This window comes from Primulina tabacum, chromosome 4, assembly GCF_025594145.1.
Source record: "Primulina tabacum isolate GXHZ01 chromosome 4, ASM2559414v2, whole genome shotgun sequence".
NCBI classification, from domain to species: domain Eukaryota; kingdom Viridiplantae; phylum Streptophyta; class Magnoliopsida; order Lamiales; family Gesneriaceae; genus Primulina; species Primulina tabacum.
This window is the reverse complement of record NC_134553.1, coordinates 16,021,724-16,034,524: the sequence shown is the minus strand read 5'-3', so window position 1 is coordinate 16,034,524 and position 12,801 is coordinate 16,021,724.

The following is a 12,801-nucleotide window of genomic DNA, read 5'->3' as shown; positions in this document are numbered from 1 at the left end:
AAAAGTAAGTTGATCGATATTGAAACGTCTTTAACTCGTTTTTTTTAAAATGTACAATTTTTTTCTAAAATACCTCTCGGACGAACTATATTCATATATATATATATATGTATGTATATATATATATATGTATGTATATGAACCATTAAAATAAATTCAACATTTATTTTACTCAAAACTCATAATTGGAGTAAAATTCAAAAAATCGTAAATGTCAAACCAAACCTAAAACTAGTATTTTTTAAAAAACAACATAAACGTCATAATCCTCTCAAAAACCACTTTTACCTCCTAAAGTCATCAAAATCTTTACGGTAATGTAAAAGTATAAGTGAGCGGAAAAACTAGCAATGCATAAGTCATCGGGTTAGTGCATCATTCGCCCAGCCAGTTTATTCATTCAACCCTCCTGTCTGAACATCAAAATCCTCACATGCATCATTCACACCTAGTATGTCTATTGATTCAGCAAGTCTTAACCATAGTAACAAGTAATACGTATATCCACATGCAACAATGAAAAATAATTTTAATAAAAATACTTTTACATGAACATGAATAAACTTAAACTTTTTCTTTCATCACATACTTGTCCGTTCATCATATACATATACATTTCCTTTTGGGGTGAAATCCGTTCGTTAATTGTGACCATCCTTTCATCTTTCAGTCGATTGATCAATCTCGGTTGTTGAAACGACCTCGACTTTTTTAAAAAAAATAACTCGAAAATATTAATTTAAAATACTTAACATTTTCATAACCATAATAAATTATCATTTAAAATCTCAAGTGCATAAAATAAATCATAAATCATCGACTAACCAAAACTTCCTAAATTGACATTTGAAAAGATCAACTAACAATAAAAATAAAGCATAAAAATATATTTAATAAAAATCATTAACATGATCTTTAAATTCTTTATCTAACAAGCTAGTGCGGAAACATAAAGGTCTTCGGGTGTGTACTGCTGCACTCGATCCACTCAAACGTCAGTGCCTCCCATAAATAATCAAATCATGCATCATACAAAAATAGTGAGTCTAAAGACTCAGCACGTTCTAAATATGCATAGCAAATAATATATACAGTCACATCATTAAAAATCATACTTTTATTTAAAAAAAACTTTTAAACATAATTAAACCATTTAAAAATAGCCTTAAGCATAAATAAATCTTTTAAAAACATTTAAAAATATCTTTAATTATCATCATAAATCATATATCATAAAATCATTTTAATCATAAAGATTTCAATCATATATCATTTTGGGTGAAGTTTGATCCATGAAATGACTAGCTTTTATCCTCCGGTCGACTGATCAGTCTTCAGCTCCACATGGACCATGGGGGTGTGCACTAGTCTCCACCATGGAAATACGATCGTCAGGGTTCTCTTGGGGGCCTTCTCCCATTGACGGGTTCTCTCTTGGATCTTTTCCCATAAATGGGTTCCCTCTTAGCCTTTTCCCCTGACGACATCCCCATAAAATTGTAAGTTCACCGTCCTCATATAAACGGATCTCCAAAAAATCATATATCATATGTCACAGTCAATTCACATCCCTCAAAATATTTTTCTTTTTCTTTAAAAATCATAAAATAGCATAACTTCCAAAAATAGCATTTTAAACAGTAAAAATTACACAGTTTTACCATAAATCATAAAAATACATATTATCTTCAAAATCATCTTAATAATTAATAAAATATCAATTAACAAGCATTATGATCCTTCGGGACGCTGCCAAACTTTTTCATTTTTTCCTAAGTGTGAAATTACTGTTTTGCCCTTGGACGTAAAAATTCTCGATTTTAGCTTTTTCTCATTTTTAATGACAAGAGATTATGTTAAATAATTATTTAAGCTTAAATATAACTTTTCATAATTTATAAAGCTTAAAATTAGGCTTTTCAATTAATTATTTAATTAACGTTTCGTGATGCGATTAAATATCGGATAAATCCAAAACTCAATATTTTGATCCCAAATTTTAAACATAATATTTTTATTATATATTCTATCTTTGTGAGCCATGAACCACACCCGTGGACCCATGGTTCTAATTTAATTCTTTTAATTCGAAATAATGAACCATGATCAAATCACCCGAGCCAACTCCCAAAATACTCGAGCCACGCCCAAGCCACCTTGAGCCACACCTAAGCCAACCCACCTAAGAAGCACCTCCTGACCAAGCCCAGCCCCTAACTGATTTCACTGATTCAGTTGAGCTGGTCAGATGGGCTTTTCATCAGTTGAACTCTTCATCAGATGGCCAGGCTTCTGAAGGTCTTGTGCTGAATTACCTATCAATTAAACTGGTCTTTGATATTTCAGTTAGACTGGTTCAGTTTGGGCAATCAATCGGCACTTACAGTTTGTGTCTCGATAGCTTCAGTTTTGGTTCGGTAACTCATCAGTTCGAAGCCTGATCACTTTCAGCTTTCTGCATACTTAGGTAAACTCGTTAGAAATAAAACAATAAGTTTTGTTAACATTAAAATCAAGATTGCGAACATGAAATGTTCCAACAACCTCCTCCTTTTTTATGATCACAAAACTTGTTAAAATAAAGTGATTTTAAAAATAAAACCTTTTAAGCAGAAGATAATTCTCCCCCTTTGTGAGAATCAAAAATATTTAAAACATTTAAGCAAATTAAAAGGAATTTTCAAGTCGAGGTATAAACGGTTAAGAACAATTAAAGGCTCTCCTCAAGAACTGAATTAAAAAATCTCCCTTAAAAATATAATCATTTACGCGTTTAATAAAGTTTTAGCATCTTTTAACATTCAAGCAATTTTTGCAACAAATATTAAGATAGAAGTTCAGTTACATAGAAACTAACTAGATAAACATGGTATATGTTTAATCAAATACGCATCCCTTGTATCATACATTTAAGCACACCAAGATGTGTAAGGGAAATTGCTACTACAATAGCAAATTTTAAAAAACATCAAATATCTATCAGTTTATACATAATAGAACTAGATATACCAATAACTGGTTGCCTTGAACGCTTGAAATGTTGCATCGATCTTGAGTTTCTTAGCCAGAAGAACAGCTAATTGCCTTGGACTTGATCTCTGTGCTGTCTAACTGGTCTAGCTGATGCAAACTGGACTCAACTAATATTGAACCGCATTGATCATCTACTTTGATATGATATGGCAATGAAGCGACGGTATACTGCTGACGATTAAGCTCCTAATCATCTAACATTTTAGCTAGTAGTTGAGTTTCGTCTGTTGATCAGTTGAACCGATAGCTTAGCAACTGAAATCTGATCCGCTGAATAGTTTAGCTATCCTGGTGTCAGTTTGAACACAAAACCCTGCAAGCTGCTAAAACAACAAAATTAAGGAGTCGAGAGAAGTGGCTACAATGTTAGTTGCAAGTCCAAAAATCTTCTCTTTTCCCACGACAAACTCATATAAATTTTTTAAGAGGATTTTTAATACCATTTTAAATACCTTCTCAAAACCTATTTTAAAATACCATTTTTAAAATGTTCTTCTTAGAATAGCTAGCTCTGATACCAATTGATGAGATCGGTTATGAGCACCTACGAGGGTGCTTCAAACAAAATATTCTCAATGAGCTACAATAGCTCGTGTTCTAAGAATGGAAACATCGATGAATTAAATCGAGTTTGGTTTTAAACCAAACAGAAAATACTCGAAGTAATCATTCGTTAAGAAAGCTGATCTGTTTAAAGCTTATAGCTTGTGTCAACTGATTAACTGAACAAAGGAGGATCAATTCTTGCATATATTAGTTCAATTATGGTGAGAACCGAACTGATATCAGCTCGAACTGATCAAATCAGTTTAAAACAATAGTTAAACAGTTAAATACATACGATATGTTTATGGATGTTTGGAGACTTCGACTGCTCCTACATCACCCCTTCTACCACCTCGGGATGGATCCAATAGAAGACTTTGATTTATACAACACCTTGTACAAACCCACTCAGCTTAGAACTTATGCTACTGCCTAACTGAACTCCTAGTCTACATCGAAGGCAGCACCTTTCCAGCCAACACTTGTTTAACGTCTATGTGTCAAAGACTACATACAGAAGTTTAATGCCTTTGTGCAAGACTCACTCAACTTTTCAATACGCTCTATTCTCTGTGTATATGTGAGTGATGGTTTGTGCGTATGTGATAAATGATCTATCAATACAACACAAAAGTGTTTTCACACACTGAGGGAATTGTGCTTCTAATCTAAGCTGATAACACATTGAAGTGTTCCCTCAAATCTAGGCTGGTTGCTTCTTGTAAACTGATATGAATTGAGCGTGCCCTATCTTCTTCTTTCTGTTTTTCACACATTTTTTGTTGATGGTATTTATCTTGTATTTATAGAAACAATGTGATCGTACATCAAGACTCATCAAATGTGTTCGTTTCAGTTTGAATATGTTCCTAGAAATTTGTGTCTTGTCTTTTCTGACAGCCATTCTGGAATGTCTCGAATTTAAGCTCTGCTGCAACGTTCATTATTGTCCTCTGATTGGACAATTGCTTTCCATAATGCGCACAGCTGGATTCCACTTAGATAAGCTTATCTTGTTCTACAAACTGGTCGGCTCCTAAATGATGCTCTAAACCGGTCAGTTGAACTGGTGTGGTGAAAACAGTTGGCTCGCCAGCTGAACTTATTTCACTGATTAGTTGAGCTGGTCAATTGGGCTCTTCATGAGTTGAACTCTTCATCAGCTGGCCGGGCTTCTAAAGGTCTTCTGCTGAATTACCTATCAATTGAACTGATCTTTGATATTTCAGTTGGACTGGTTCAGTTTTGGCAGTCAATTGGCACTTACAGTTTGCGTCTAGATAGCTTCAGTTTTGGCTCGTTAACTGATCAGTTCGAAGCCTGATCAGTTTCAGCTTTCTGCGCACTTAGGTAAATTCGTCAGAAACAAAACAAGTTTTGTTAACATCAAAATCAAGATTGCAAACATGAAATGTTCCAACAGATTGTAATATGTTTTGAGGTGTTTTTAGGAGTTTGGTTGGCTTCGGGTCAAAATTTTGAGGTCCAGTGGTAAAATTGTCAATTAAGGTTTCTAAGGACGAAATGGTCATTTTGCACCAGGGTCGAGTTAACAGTCATGGCAGTGTCCTGATCACAAAATTACACGTTTTTAATGCATATTCTATCATGAACATGACCTTTTACAGAATTATGCAAAATATGTTGCATGCTTGGTTTTAAGAAAAATTTATGCACATGCATGATTTTTATAAGTGATGAATATGATGACATGTTTTGAAGGAAGTGAGTTGGTTGTGACTAATACGAATATGATAATATGATGATATGTAATGCCAATGCTCAGTGTATGGAATAATGTCGTCGATGTCCCCGCCGCAAGGTAGCATGGTTATACATAGATGAATCCATCGAATACAGTTGATACGAAATTCATACTAATGAACGGAATTCAAACAAAGAAAATGAATACGCATATGCTGATATGTTGATACATGTTTTGGACACGTTACGCTTTGACACGATATGTTTAAGTTCATGCTTTTAAGATCATAAAATGTATGTTGTTTACAATAGTTTTCACTGTTGCATGTTATGTATATGTACTTGTTATAATGATTGTGTTGAGTATTTAGACTCACTAGGTGTGAATGATGCATGTGAGCATGTGAGCATATTGATGAAGAGATTGGAGGCGCCGAAGACTGAGTAGGCGGAGTTGGATGTACGCACGCTAACCCGAGGTGAAACGTCCTGTCCTTTTTATTGCTTTAAAGGTACTAGAAATTTTTTTTTTTAAAACCTCACTTAACATTGGCCGAACCATAAAATATTTTTGACATCATTTTAAAAAAAACCATCAAACTGCTATTTAAAAATCCAAAGAAAAATATTTTAAAGCATAAAATTGTCAAACATTTTACCAAACCTAAAAAGCAATAATTTGAAAAGAATAGCCCATACTAAACCTCTGAAAAATCTCTCAAAGGCATAAATAAATAAACTTAAAAATCTTTAACTTAAATCATAAAGCATAATGCGGAAAATGTAGCGCTGGTTCTCGGGTTGTGTGCGCCTTCAGCCCAGTCAAATCACTCATCAAGTCCTCCCTCAATACCACCTACATCCATCACACCTAGTGAGTCTAAAGACTCAACACACCATAATCTTGATAACGAGTAATACGTAATACAGTCAACATATAACGGTGAAAAATACTTGTACTTAAAATATCGTTTTCATGAAGATGCATAATCATAAACATTTTCGTAAACATTTTCATGATGCATAAAACTTCAACATAAACATTTTCATAACATGCAAACATGAATTTTCTTTTCCTCAACATGACATGACATAAAACCTTAAACATAATCGTGAACATTTCCTCTTTTTTCTTTTTCCTTTGTTGAATTCAGATCGTTAATTGTGACTTTCCTGACATGACATGACGATGGATCCATCTACATAAAACCACAGTACTGGGCGGCGGGGACATCAGCGACACTCTCACCGGTCAACTGAGCCTTGGCCTAACATGATCGAATAGAAATACGATCGTCGGGGCTCCCTCTGGGGCCTTCTTCCATAAATGGGCTCCCTCTGGGGCCTTCTCCCCTCACGATATTCTCATTCTTCCTCAAACCTCATAACCTCATATTCGCAATAATGGAAACACGATCGTCGGGCTCCCACTGGGACCATAACCCTCACGACGTCGCCATTATCAACGAATTAGTCACAATCACTTCACTTCCTTCAACATTTTTCATTCACATCACTTTATAAAAATCATGCATAACATAACATTTTATTTTCGAAACCAAGCATGCAACATGTCTTTTAAATGTCTTCCTTAAATCATAAAAATCAAATAGACATTTTAAAACCATAATTTAATCATAAATATTTCATAAACATTTAAAAATAATCATAATATCATAAAAACAGTATTTAGGGCACTGCCATGACCTTTACTAATTTCCCGGTGTAAAAAGACCGTTTTACCCCTGGACTAAACTTTTTACGTTTTCGACTTTTTTCTTGATTTCATGACTCTAACATATCCCAAATAATTATTTAAGCTTACGTGAATTTTTCCATAATTTTATTTGGCTTAAATGTTAGATTTTTTTTTCAATTATCTTTAATTAATTGTTTTAACGGTGTTTAATCCCGAAAAATACCAAACTTTAATATAAAATTCCTAAATTCTAAATTTAGTCTTTTTATATTATTTTAGCCCTTATGGACCATGACTCGACCCCCGTGAGTCGTTTTCCAATTTTCTTCTTTTTGAAAACCCTATTTGACACCTAAACTTCGACCCCGAGCCAACTTCCGATTTTCACGAGTTACCCCGAACCATGTTGGTCCAAAACTTGCCCAACATCTTAAATTAACTTACTGGACCCTAACTTCATCAAGGAAACCATTCTAATGGCAAAAACGTGGACCCTCTATACACGCCTATGCTGGCCGAGAATTTGGGTATGCATGGACTCTAAGATTTACGCATGCAGGGACCTAGCCGATGACTCTAGTCACAAACCAACCTGATGTGCACCGCCTAAGGACCCTAAGGACCAGACCTGACCCAGCCCAGACCCCCTGAACCGCGCGCCCAAGCTGGTGCGAAGTGCAGAACCCTGCACGCGATCTCCTGGATTCTCGGGTAGGAGTCCCTCATGCAAAGGACTCCTCGCCGCCTCTCAACTCGAGTCCTAGCATGGCTAGGACTCTTCCCTGATCTCCCCCACACCCCTGGACAAGAGCCGCACCAAGCCCGACTGTGAGGACCCCTAACCGAACCCATGTTCTTCCCATGACAGCAACTTACGTTTTATTTGGTGCTCTTCAATTTCCAGTGTGTATGGTGCGCTTACAGGACCCTAACTCACGTGTAAACCCTTGTAAATCATGGCCTAGATCATGGCAGTCCTTAAACAACATACAATCATGATTTAAGAATCAAAAACCTTGCTTAATATATCATGCTATGATCCAAAACGAAAATTTAGAAAAGTGGCACTTGTTTTTCTTTCATGTTTTTCATGCATCCAATAATTTAAACATTAATATGATATGATGGATGAGAAAAGGGAGATTAGGGTGTGCCTTTGCGTAATATACGCTCGAATATACGTTGACGACGAAGAACGGAGCGCAACGAAGACGTTGGCTAGCTTTTCCTTGAACCCTTTGAAAAGTCCTTCAATATGCTCTGTGTGTGTGTCGTGTGTGTGGTGTATTTGCTTGGGAGAGAATTTTAATGGTGCAAAAGAGGTGGGCGAGAGTTTGAAAAGGGTTTGGGTGGGTTTAACTTATTTTATAGTTAATTAAATCTTTAATTAAGCTTAGGCCCAATAAGCTCACCAATTAGGCCCATTCATGTTTAATTAGAATTTAATTAAAATATTAAAATAGTTTTGTTAAAATAAATTTGTGAATTTATTAGCCGGGTTGCCAAAAAGTTCGTATTTTTGTTGAAAATCCAACACCGATAAAAATTACGTCCCGACATATAAAATCATCTCAAAACCCCTTATTTTCAAAAATAAGAAAAAGCATCACCCTTATTTTAAATAATTAAAAATAATTATTTATTAAAAACATTTTCTATTTTCCAGCCCTCGGTCTCCGTTCCTCGATCGCGACTCGAATAACCTTTTAAAAATTACATTTTAATGCAACTATATAGAGAAATATATTTTAAACATGTAAATATGCATAGCATAATTAATTTATGCAATTAAAACATTTAATTAAAATACAAGAGAATTTAATAATTTTTATGCATGTGGTTTGCGTGGACCCACAAATTTTCGGGGCGTTACACGAGGACCATACTTTTTCCGCACATTATGTTTTGAGTTAGGAGTGAGTATTGATATTTTCATAAACTTTCTTTTATATGTTGATTGTTGTCAGGATTTTCGCAGATTTCATTTATGAATTATTTCAAACGACAATTTAGGGTTTGATGGTCGTCTCAAATTATTTTAAAAGGTATAATTTTCAGCTGTTATTGCATGCATGCATAAAAATGAAATTTTCGAAAATCAGCTTGCAAAAAGAAAAAAATTCTAGTAGACGTTTCAATTCAAGACAAGATTAATCGCTTTGATACCACTTGATAGGATTGCACTTGGAATGTTTAGAAGGATGTTGAATAAACACTCCGGCTTTTTGCAATCTTTTGGATATGAATCAGTTCTTTGATTGAACTGATCCTGAAATCTTGTTTGTCAATATAAATCAGTCAACTAATGATAGCACGGAATTAGACTGAAATATAGATTGAATGCTTAAGTTGATACGCTGCAAAAACTTAATAAATGATATAATAGAACACACAAGTTTTTATCGATGTTCGAAGACTTCAAATGCTCCTATGTCACCCCTTCTATCTCAAAGATATGTTTTTCACTAAAAAAAACTTTGATGTATTACAACATAGTATAATAATCCACCTTAGTTGGCATATATACTGCCAAGCTGAAACTCTTAGTTTTCCAACAATTTACAGTAGATAAACGAATAGCTCTGAAGAGTAGCGTGAATACTACGAATAAATACAATGAAATAAGAGCTACAATATGCGATTTATAAATTGAAAAATGCTTGAGAATGTATCGTAATTGATTGATGTTTGTAGATAGTTCGTTCAATGTTTTTCCACCAACCCTCTTCAACTGAATCGATCAGCTATATATAGTCTCGGTTTTTAAAGGTCACATTGAATGCATTTAATGACTAATATCCGTTGAATCGTCGTTTAGTACATGCAGATGACTTTATCTTACAATAGTACGAAGTATCAGATTGTTCTGCTCTATTTCACATATTCTAATTTGGTACGAACTGTCAGTCTGTCGGATGATATAACTGATGATGTGGCTAACTGATAAGGAGTTAAACTAGTCGACAAATCAGTTCAGCTAGAAACTATCAGTTCTAGCTGATGTCTTTTCAGTTTAGTTACGCAAAGTCTCAATTCTAATCTCCAATTTGTTTACTGAACTTCGTGTAATCGATTTTAAGACATATTTATACTTATAAGAGCTTCAATTCTTAATCCATTCAGTTACGATCTCTTGATTACGTCCGATCAGTTTGGTTCTTCATTTCTCTTGCAGATTTGTTTGTCAAATACTGAAATTCATAAATTCCAACATGAAGGCTTCTTTTTTGTCTGGTAGCTCGAATTCATAAGCATTTAGATCTACAAATAAGTCATGTAGCTCGAGATTTTTGAGGCCTTTTGATTCTCGCATGGCTATGGTATTAACATCCAATTGTCTTGGAAGGGCTCTCATAGCTTTCAGGGAAACTTCTCGATTGTTGTTTTCTTTCCCAAGAACAGCCAATCCGATCACAATGCCGTTAAATATTCATTAAACATGTTCATGGTTTCTCTAGCCTTAATCTTAATGTTGTCAAACTTCTGAATGGCTATCATCAACTTGTTCTCCTTGGTATGATAATTTCTTTCACAAAGTTGAATCAGCTTTACCCAGATTTCTCTAGCTGCTGAACAAGTTTTAAATTTACAAAACATATTTTATTAAGAGTTTTATAAAAGAAATCACTGGACACATTTTTCAAATTGGCTTCTCTTGGATTCTCAATATTACGTGGAGCTTTGTCAGATATGGAACCCAGCCAGTCAGCCTCAGATGTTTCCGATTGTCAGAGATTTCTTAGACGTTTTTCCCGAAGATGTCTCTGGTATGCCACCCGAGAGAGAGGTGGAGTTTTTCATTGAGCTTATGCCAGGTACGGCTCTGATATCCAAAGCGCCGTACCGACTAGCACCGACAGAGATGGCAGAGCTTAAGTAGCAGATACAGGAACTTCTGGACAAGGATTTCATTCGCCCTAGCTTCTCACCTTGGGGCGCGCCAGTCTTGTTTGTTAAGAAGAAAGATGGCACGATGAGGCTTTGTATTGACTATCGGGAGTTGAACAGGGTTACAGTAAAAAATAAATACCCACTTCCGAGGATTGAGGATATGTTTGACCAGTTGCAGGGAGCTTCGATTTTCTCCAAGATTGATCTGCGCTCTGGTTATCACCAGTTGAGGGTGAGAGATGCTGATGTTTCCAAGACTGCTTTTAGGACTCGTTATGGCCACTACGAGTTCCTTGTGATGCCGTTCGGACTGACGAATGCGCCAGCAATCTTCATTGATCTCATGAATCGCGTATTTCAGCCGTATCTTGACCAGTTTGTGATAGTGTTCATAGATGACATTCTCGTCTACTCCAAGAGTCGGGAGGAGCACAGCAGACATCTAACCACAGTGTTGCAGACATTGCAGAAGCACAAATTATTCGCAAAGTTCAGTAAATGCGAATTCTGGTTAGAGAAGGTGGCGTTCTTAGGCCACATCATTTCTAGCAGTGGTATTGAGGTAGACCCAGCAAAAGTTGCAGCAGTCAGAGATTGGGTTGTGCCTCAGAATGCATCAGAGATCCGCAGTTTTCTTTGCTTAGCAGGATATTATCGGAAGTTCATTAAGGGATTCTCTTCGATTGCAGTTCCACTCACAGCACTGACCAAGAAGAATGTGAAATTTGTTTGGAGCGAGGAGTGTCAGAAGAGCTTCGATACTTTGAAGCAAGCTCTTACCTCAGCACCAGTTTTGGCCGTGCCGTCAGGGTCCGGTGAGTTTGTACTGTATACCGATGCTTCGAAGCTCGGTCTTGGCGCCGTATTGATGCAGCATGGGAAGGTAATAGCTTATGCTTCTAGACAGTTGAAGACTCATGAGAAGAACTACCCTACCCATGATCTAGAATTGGCGGCCGTAGTTTTTGCCTTGAAGATTTGGAGGCACTATCTGTATGGAGAGAAATGCCAGATCTTTACCGACCACAAGAGCCTCAAGTATTTCTTTACGCAGAAGGAGCTGAACATGCGTCAGAGGCGTTGGTTGAAGCTTGTGAAAGACTACGATTGTGACATTAGCTACCACCCGGGTAAAGCTAATGTAGTTGCGGATGCATTGAGTAGAAAAGTCGCAGTCATGGCTCATTTGACGATTCAGAAACCTCTTCAGTTTGAGATACAAAGGTTTGATCTCGAGACTTATCCTCGAGGTAGAGTTCCTCGTCTATCTACCTTGACCATTCAGTCTTCCCTTATGGACCGTATTCGCAGTGGTCAGTCAGCAGATGAGCAATTGGCACAGTGGAAGAAGAGAGATGAAGCCAAGGGCAGTGTCTTGTATTCAGTCAGTGATGGTATTGTGAGATACCAAGACAAGATATGGGTTCCTAGCAGTGATTCTATCCGAGCAGACATCTTGTCAGAGGCCCATATGTCCCCGCACTCCATTCACCATGGGAGTACGAAGATGTACAAAGATCTACAACTATTGTATTGGTGGCCTGGTATGAAGAAGGACATCAGACGATTTGTGTCCGAGTGTCTGACCTGCCAGTTAGTGAAGGCCGAGCATCAGAGGCCAGCAGGTTTGCTCAAGCCTCTCCCTATTCCCGAGTGGAAGTGGGAGAATGTTACCATGGACTTTGTGACCGGATTGCCGAGGTCAGCCAGAGGATCGAATGCTATTTGGGTGATTGTAGATCGCCTTACCAAATCAGCGCACTTCTTGCCTATTAAGACGACTTTCACCATGGTTCAGTATGCAGAGCTGTATATCCGAGAGATAGTCCGACTCCATGGTATTCCAGTTTCTATCGTATCTGACAGAGATCCCAGATTTACTTCCTCGTTTTGGAAGAGTTTGCATTCGACTATGGGTACGAAGTTGC